At 36.7% G+C, this 8,977-nt stretch overlaps 1 pseudogene; it reads left to right on the forward strand.

Annotated features, from left to right (window-relative positions):
* The first annotated feature begins 212 nt into the window (after window positions 1–212).
* On the forward strand, window positions 213–626 carry LOC110204829 (large ribosomal subunit protein eL27 pseudogene; annotated as a pseudogene).
* The last annotated feature ends 8,351 nt before the right edge of the window (window positions 627–8,977 follow it).

Consider the following 8,977-nt stretch of genomic DNA (forward strand, 5'->3'; position numbering starts at 1 on the left):
AGTGATTAATCAGCTATGGTAGGAAAGAAAAAAAGAAAGAAAAACCAGGTACCATAATTAGGGAGTTCAGAGTATCAGAAAGAGTAACAGCATCAAGGAATATAGCTGAACTGAAATCCTAGGCAAATGCTATATGCTTTCTGTCCTGTTCATATGATTTTCGGGGCAGGAAAGTTCCTAAGCACTTTTGGCTCCAGCAGCAACCCGCTTCGTGTCGAAATGGGCGAGTTCATGAAACCTGGGAAGGTGGTGCTGGTCCTGGCTGGGCGGTACTCCGGGTGCAAAGCCGTCATCGTCAAGAACATTGATGATGGGACCTCCAACAGGCCCTATAGTCATGTCTTGGTTGCAGGTATTGAACTGCTACCCTCGCAAAGTGACTGCAGCAATGGGCAAAGATTGCCAAGAGATCAAAAATCCAGTCCTTCATGAAAGTTTATAACTACAACCACCTCATGCCCACCAGATACCCTGTGGACATTCCCTTGGACAAAACAGCTATTGAGAAGGATGTGTTCCGTGACCCTGCACTGAAACGTAAGGGGAGGAGGGAGGCCAAGGTCAAATTTGAGAAAGGGTACAAGACAGGCAAAAACAAATGGTTCTTCCAGAAGCTACGGTTTTAGAACTACTTTGTTGGTCAGTAAATAAAATGTTGTTAAAAGTGAAAAAAAAAAGTTCCTAAGGCTCCTATTATTGTTGAAACAGATAGATGATATAGTGGATAGAGTGTTGAAATTGAATCCAGAAGACTTAGAATCAAATTCAACCTCAGACACTTAACTAACTGTGTGATCCTGGGAAAGTTCCTTTGAATATTCGTCTCCCCGCCTGTAAAATGTGGATAATAATAGCACCTACTCTAATGCATAGCACTCTACTGTATAGAGTTTTACAAAACTTAAAGATATAGATAGATAGATAGATAGATAGATAGATAGATAGATAGATAGATAGACAGACAAACACACACACATATATATATGTTACAATTATTATTTTAATGTTTCCTCACTAATATAACCAAAATTATATAACCTACTTTGTTCTTATATCTTTATATATATATATATATATATATATATATATATATGTACATATATATATATGTACATATATATATATGTACATATATATATATATATGTACATATATATATATGTATATATGCATATGTGTGTATATGTGTTCTATTTTTAAATCTGTAACATTTTACCTGTTTGATTTTAAAGAGAGGAGGAAAATGCAATTGAGGTAACATGTTGATATCATAAAACTTTCTTGATGTTTTTTCAAGATGATTTATTTAATGGTGAATATAGCCAAAACTACCATAGGAGAATAAAACTTTTTGTTATTTTGTAAATGGTATCAGAAAGCAATCTGCAGCAAAGTGGTCTCATTTCTATAATACAGTACACTGCTGTTTTGTTTTGGTTTTGATCCAGACTTGTAATTTCATTGGTGTGAGGAAATATCAGTATAGAAACTCCCATCTCTCCATGCATATCAACCACTTGTCTGTGTCCAAGTTTCCTAGGGAACTGAGAGATTAAGTGACTAGGCCATGATTGTATGCTATGTGAGGCACAGAGGAGATTTGAATCCAAGTCTTCCTCACTTCAAGCATGGCCTTCTAGGCAATATACCAGACCTCCTCTGCTTTGTTAGGAAAAAGTCAGTGAATGCTACAGAAATATCATTATCCCTAAAGAGCATGGGTATTTCATAGGTAGGATAATGGAGGGCTAGAGGTGGTGTTTGAGTAACTGCAGCCAAACTTGGTAAACTTGCAAAACATGTTCAGTCTTGTTCTCTGCTGTTTTCCTATTATAGAAGGTATGCGAGTGTGTGCTTGTGTGAGTGCATGCCTGTGTGTGTGTGTGTGTAGCTGGTGCTTGCCTGGCAGAAACACAGTCAAATGGCAGCAGAAGAATGAAGGATTAGATTCCATGTGTTAAAGAAGATTAAATGTAAGATTTAAAGCTGAATAGGGAAAATAGTATTTTCTCAGGAAATTAACATCACTATCATGAAAAAGAAAAATTGATTAAAAATGACTAATAAACCCAATAAAGAAAATAAGAGGACACATTCATATCACTTTCAGATATAATTGCTGATTCTTCAGCTACAGGAGTTACACAAGCAAGTACTGATACTTTTTGATCAGTAGAGTTATAGATCTTTTTAGACCAGCACAGGTGAATTTTGGACTATCTAGGAAATTTCAAATCAGGAGATGGTTCCAAAGACATAATCAGTCAGCCAATAAGCATTTATTAAGCATATACTAAATGCCACCTATCGTGCTATACACTGGGGATACAAATAAAGGCAAAAGACAGTCCTCGCTCTCAAAGAGCTCATACTCTATGGGGAGACAACATGTAAACACCAATGTTCACAAATAGTATAAATACAGGATTAATTGGAGATAATCAACAGAGGGAAGGCACTAAGATTAAGAATTCCTTATGGTCACAAAGCTACTTCCATATTCTCAATTGAGTTCAATAAGGTAAAGAAGATACAAAGACAAGATAGTCCCTTCCCTCAGAAAGTTTTCATTTTCTTGAGAGAATAAATATACAGAGCAGAAAAGAAAAAAAAAAGTGATTTGAGTATGGAGAGGGTAGTCCTTTTTTATCATAAATAATTCTCAAGCAACATATGATGGGAAATTTCAGATATTTTTAAAACAAAATTTTGACATTTATTTCAGTACAAAAATATTGTATTTCATACATGGATAATAGAATAGCAGATTTAGAGGGAAGTGAACTGGAAGTTCCTTAAGTTCAAGCCCCTTAATTTACAGATAAAGAAACTGGGGCACAGAAACATTAACTGAATTATCCAGGGTCAAACCCATATCAAAGTATCAGAAACAGAATTTGAACTTAGGTCTTCTTGATCCTAAGTCCAGTGCCCATCCCACTACTTAGCCAGTTGCCTAGTGTTATAACCTAAAATAAATAAGCAAAGGCTGACAGAAAGAGAGGAATCAAAAAAAAAGGACAAAGAAAGGGAAGCTCAATATTTTTTGAGGAAAATATGTTAGTTGCTAGTAAAATGGCCTTGTCACACTGCAATTCCCTTGGGAAGTAGGCAGTGATATGAATTTTAACCTCTTATTTCTAGCCTTTGAAGCTCTAATTCCATAGCAATTTAGAATAGTCCTTTCTCCACTGCCAAATAGTTTTTATTTTTAAACCTCGTAATTTAGTTTGAAAATACAGTTAGGGCTGCCTTATTATCCCATCAGATTTTAAGCACTTACCACATTTGTGAAAGAGCAACTAATTTTTTAGAAACTGTATTTCAGGGCTTAGAAAGTTAGTCAATTTAGTATCTACCTTCTGAAGATCTTACAGTATCCTCATCAGAATAATATAGAGTGGAATTCCCCCCCAAAATTTTGAAATATTCCTTTAAGAATTCCATTTAATTATCAAGATACTGACCTGAGTGGCCATCATCTGGGAGAATAGCTTTGTTTTTGGTTCAGACCTATAATTGAATGTAATTTAATGATGTAGAGATCTCTACCAGAATAAATCAACAACTCCTTATCTTAAGAGAGCTATGTGGTTCCCAGATAAGTTAAGTGATTTGACCAAGCAGTATCACATAGTCATAACATGTCAGAAGAAAGGCTTTAGCCTGAGTGTTCCTGACTCTGAAGCTGGCCCTCCATCTGCTATAAAGTATTGCCTTGAGCCAACAGTAAGTCAATGAATGAATAAAGGATTTATGAAGTGCTTACTATGTGAAAAGCACTGTGTTAAGCAGTAGAGATAAGAATAGAAAAGCAAGACAGAACCTGCACTAATGGAGCTCATATTCTAATGGGAGAGAAAATATATATTCAAATTGTTATTTGCACTGAGAGCCAAAGGCCACATAAAACTGGACTCGGCTAAAAAAGTGGTAATCTCCCACCTTGCCTTTGAGCATGAAAGAGTGAAAAGTAATTCTTTAAGGACTGACAGTTAGCAGTCTAATGGAAGTAATCTGGTATATTAATCATCCTGTTACTGTAAACTATGATATTAAGTATTATTTAACACAACTAAAGTAAGTACTGGTGGGGGTAACACATACTAACATTTACTAGTCTGTATAAAAGAAATCTGTGAAAATAAAAACTCTCCAGTAAATAGGCAAAGACTTGGAGATTATCTCAAAGAACATTACTCAGATATGGAAGACTACCCAGCCTGGTGTATTTTATAGGAGGTGGATTGATTAAAACATTTGCAAGACACAAAGAATTGAGGAAACCCATTGAGACTTTCAAATTATACTTTAAAATTAATTAGCATTTATTTTCTTTCCCTACAATACTCCCCCAATTTAGAAGATTCTTCTAATGAGTATACAGTTAAGGAAAACAAATTCTCACATTGTCCATTTCCAAAGACGTATGTCTCATATCCCGAATACATCACCTCTGTTAGGAGCTGAGTAGCATGGTAAGATCAGTCTTCTAGAATCATGATTAGTCCTTCCATTAATCAGAGTTCTTAAGTCTATCAAAGTTGTTTTTGTTTAGAATGTTGTGGCTATTGTAAACATTGTTCTAGAGACAAGTATCACAATGGATAGAGTGCTGGATCTGGAGTCCGCAAGACCTAAGCACAAATCTTACTTTAACCACTTACTAGCTGTGTGGTCCTGGGCAAGTCACATAACCTGTGTTTACCTCAGTTTCCTCAAGTGTCTGATGGAGACAAAAATAGCACCCAACTTGCAAGATTGTTGTAAGAATCAAATGAGTTAATGTTTGTAAAACATTTTGCAGTGCTGGATAAATACTAGTTATTTTTATTTTTGTTCTACTGGCTTTGCTTCTTTCACTCTGAATTGGGTCATAGAAGTCTTCCTAGGTTTCTCTGAAACCATACCTTATATCATTTCTTATGGCAAAATAGCTCACTATTATATTTATATACCAGAATTCAGCCATTCCCCAATTGATGTAAACTGTCTTAATTTCCCATTGTTTCACTCCAAAAATAGTTGTTGTTGTTGTTTTCCTACATACCAAAGGCTTATTTGAAACACTTTGGGGGAAAGGAGACGAGATAAGAGCAAAGAAGAAATCATATTTTTGCATAACAGTTCTGTAGTACTCTGCTTCTCCATGATATCATTATTATCTTTCTTTAGTCTCAACATCCATGTCTGCTCAAAAGCAGTACATACCTGGCTGTATTTGTATGGCTGTGAATGTTATCTGTGCATATATACGCATGCTGGGTTTGGTATATCATCTTAAAGGGATCATAGAAGCCATCTACTCCAACTAGCTCATTTTATATATAAGGAAATGGAGATTCAAAGAGGTTGTTACTTGCCCAAGGTCACATATGTGCTACTCTAAGTGAAAGAATCAAGACTTAAACCTAGGTCCTCTGGTTCCAAATCCAGTACCCCTTTCATTGTACTTTACTACCTCCCGTTGATAGTTTATCCTAAACACTTTCTCTAGTTCTGTGACATTGCTAAAAGTAGGGCATTTTACATTCATGAGATCCTTCACATTTATACCTTCCTCTTTATCCCAGCTACTATCACCCCGTTCATGTAGGCCCTCATTACTAGATACCTGGACTATTGCAATAGTCTCCTGACGATTGTCTAGTCTCTATTCTCCTTCCTTTCCTCAATTCATCTAATAAATGCTGCCAGAATACTCTTTCTTATTCAAAGATGTAGCCATGTTTTTATCTGCTTAAATTTTTTTTGGCTCCCAATACTCAACCACGCAAGGGGGTCAATGACTTCTTCAATGGGTATTCCATCAACAGCAGAGAGTGCAAATGATCTGCCTAATCCGTGTGTCTATTGTCAATGAATTTCAACAAGTTTGCCACGGGACCTCAACCCACTTTACTGGAGGACTTCCTTGTTTTGTCTTGACATTGTAAGAATACAAATGAATTATATACCTATTTACATCTATTATCTCTCAAAATTTTTATATGACCAACCCATCTCTTTGTTCATATTTTATTTTTATGATGTATTTGATACCATTTCTCCTTCTAATATCTTGTTTGTAATGTGCTGCATGCTGCTCATACCCACCATGTGTCTCTCTGTCATTTCTGTTATTTTTTTTTCCTGAATTGGAACTGTTTTGTTTAATTTCTTTATAAGAACCTTAGCCTTCAGTCATTGTTCCTCAGTTGTGTTCTTGGGGTGACCAGTGTCTGGGGATCATTCTTGGAGCTCTGTCACATGGACAACACAGGTGAACTGGTCATGACTAACTCTCGTGGGTGGGGAAAGTGTTAGAACCAGTATTCAAAACCAACCCTATACTGAGAGGAGCAAGATATGTGATTTCATTGATATTTAGAACTCTCAGATGAGTGACTTCCCTCTGTGAATGAAGGTCTGCACTTTCCCTGCAACTTTCTGGAGAGTTGCCTATTACATTCCAATGTTAAGTGATTTGCACCGGATGACACTGTCTATATGTGCAGGAAGCAGGATTCAAAAGCCAGATCCTTCTGACTCTGAAGATAACTATCAGTTACATCATACTACCTGGCTAGTTTGACAAACCTCTGGTAATATTTTGCTGTCATTTGATCCAGACCAGTTTTAATAGAAAAATAAAACTGGATAGTCTCATTCTTTTCCATGAAGGGCTGACAAAAAAAAAAATGTGTTGTGACTCGTGGTCTAGTGCAAACTTAAATGCATACAAATTTGATTGTCAGCAGCACAATCCCTATAGTCACTCAGATTCATAAACGTGAAGTCGGTCTTGACCTATTCTTCTCTCTCAGCCACCCCACAACTTTGCTGCTACCATATCTAATCAGTTGCCACAACTTATCCATTCTACTTTTACAATATTTGTTGAATCACTCTCTCCATCACTTGATCACCAGGGCTTAAATCAGGCTTTAACCTAGATTATTTCAATAGCCTAATTGGTCTCGCTGCTTCCAGTCTCTCCCTATCCAATCCATGTTCCATATACCTGCTAAAATAATCTTCCTGAGCTACATAGCAGTTCACAAATCTCTAGCTGTTTTCCATTGTTTCTCCTATGAAAAGCAAATCACTGAGCCTGGTGTGTAAGGTCTTCCAACAATTTGATCTGTTTTACATTATTCCTCTTCATCTACTCTGTAGTCTAGTTCAGTTGGAACATTTCTTAGCCAGACTTCAACATTCCATCCTCCACGTTTGTATATGGCATGCATCCTCCTCTGGCCCTCTCAGAATCCTTAGATTCCTTCAAGGATCAGTTTATGTGTCATCCCCTGTGAATTTTTCTCTCAACCCCTCCCTAGTTGTATGTGTTTCCTGACCCTCCTGAAATTAACCTCTAAATTCATCTGCATGCACAATATATCCAGCCACCTACCACCCTCAGTGGTAGGATTCTTGAGAGTAGGGTGAAGATTCCTTCCTCTCTCCTTCCCTCCCTCTCTTCCTTCCTTTGTTCCTTATTTTTATGCTTAATTTAATAACACTAAATATTTTGGTTCAAATCAACTGACATTTTCTAAACACCTACTAAGCAAGACCCTGATAAGCACTAGGGCTGCTCAATACACAAATTATTCAGTGATTTCATAGAAATGGATGTTTCTTCCAATGATGTAACCCACCCATACTTACCCATCTTGCATGACTCTTGTCCATGGCTCCTGGAAGGTCACCATAGAATATCCATATTAACATGCTGGGGATATTTTTAGATTTCTCCTGACCTCAAGAGGATACTAGTGGATGATTTCTGACCAGTACAGGCAAACATAACTGGAAACATTTATTTTCCTAATTTCTTTCACTTGATCCAACACACCTCTTGCTTCTGCTGGCTTTCCTAATTTAACCCCTTCTAATATAATTTATATACTCCTTTGTATTGTACCCCAGATTTGTGAAACCCTAATAGTTCCATGTAGCATAGTAAAAAGAACAATGGATTTGGATTCAGAAGAGTAGGTTATGAATTCTATGTGACATTAGGCAAATCACCTAACTTTTCCAGGACTGGGCTTTTCTGTCCGTAAAATGAACAAAATGAACAAGATGACCTCTAATTTCCTAAACAACTGTAGGTCTCGAGTCACTTTTTTTTTTCACTCATGCGACCATCTTCCTAGAAAGGGTTTATCTCATTCCCAAGGTCTCTTTGTTTTATATACTGTTTCTGCTTCTGCCTTCCTGATTACCAACCTTATCTTGACCTACTTCCTCAGTTTCTTTGCTGGTTCCTATATATTCCATGACTATGTGCCTATTTTTTAATAAACAGCAACTTGACCATTACCTTCTAAATTGTTCTTGGTCTCTGCAAGCTGAGTTGATATAAGATATACTAGGATCAAAATGATCTCAAATGTTGACATACTTGTTAAGACCAAACCATTCTCTTGACTGGCTCCTATCCTTTGTTCTCAGTTGTGACACAAACTCCTTTTAGCACTAATTCTGTAATCTGCTGCTACCCTTGGCCTTAGTGTTACCCAAAATACATCTCTGAGAGTTCTTTAAACTGAGACATTTGCTAACCTCTCCATTTCCCCCACTCCCTATTTAGGATCCTTGAATTCCCAGCTTTCACCTAATTATTTTCTCTTTCCCCAAGAAAAAGATAAGCCCCAAACAGGATCCCTTTCCTTCCGAGAGTGTCAAATGCTTCTAGTAAACAAATCAGAAATCTTTTTTTTTTCTTTATATTTTACTCCCTTGGAAAGGAATGGAACAATCCCCTTCCCTCTTTTCTCATCCATGAAGCCTGTTTAACTTAATTCTATAAACAATGCTTGCTGGTTTATTAATAGCTTCTTAGCTTTCCTCCCTAGCCCTCCCCTATTTGGCAGCAGCAGGCTTCTTTGCATTCTAGCTTTTACTCAGAAAGATTTCTTAAAGATACAGTAATATTTATAACAGAAAATAAAGGAGTGAAAGAATTTAACTACTTTCATCACATCAACCA

Source organism: Phascolarctos cinereus, unplaced genomic scaffold (assembly GCF_003287225.1).
Source record: "Phascolarctos cinereus isolate Bilbo 61053 unplaced genomic scaffold, phaCin_HiC Scaffold_4;HRSCAF=312, whole genome shotgun sequence".
NCBI classification, from domain to species: Eukaryota; Metazoa; Chordata; class Mammalia; order Diprotodontia; family Phascolarctidae; genus Phascolarctos; species Phascolarctos cinereus.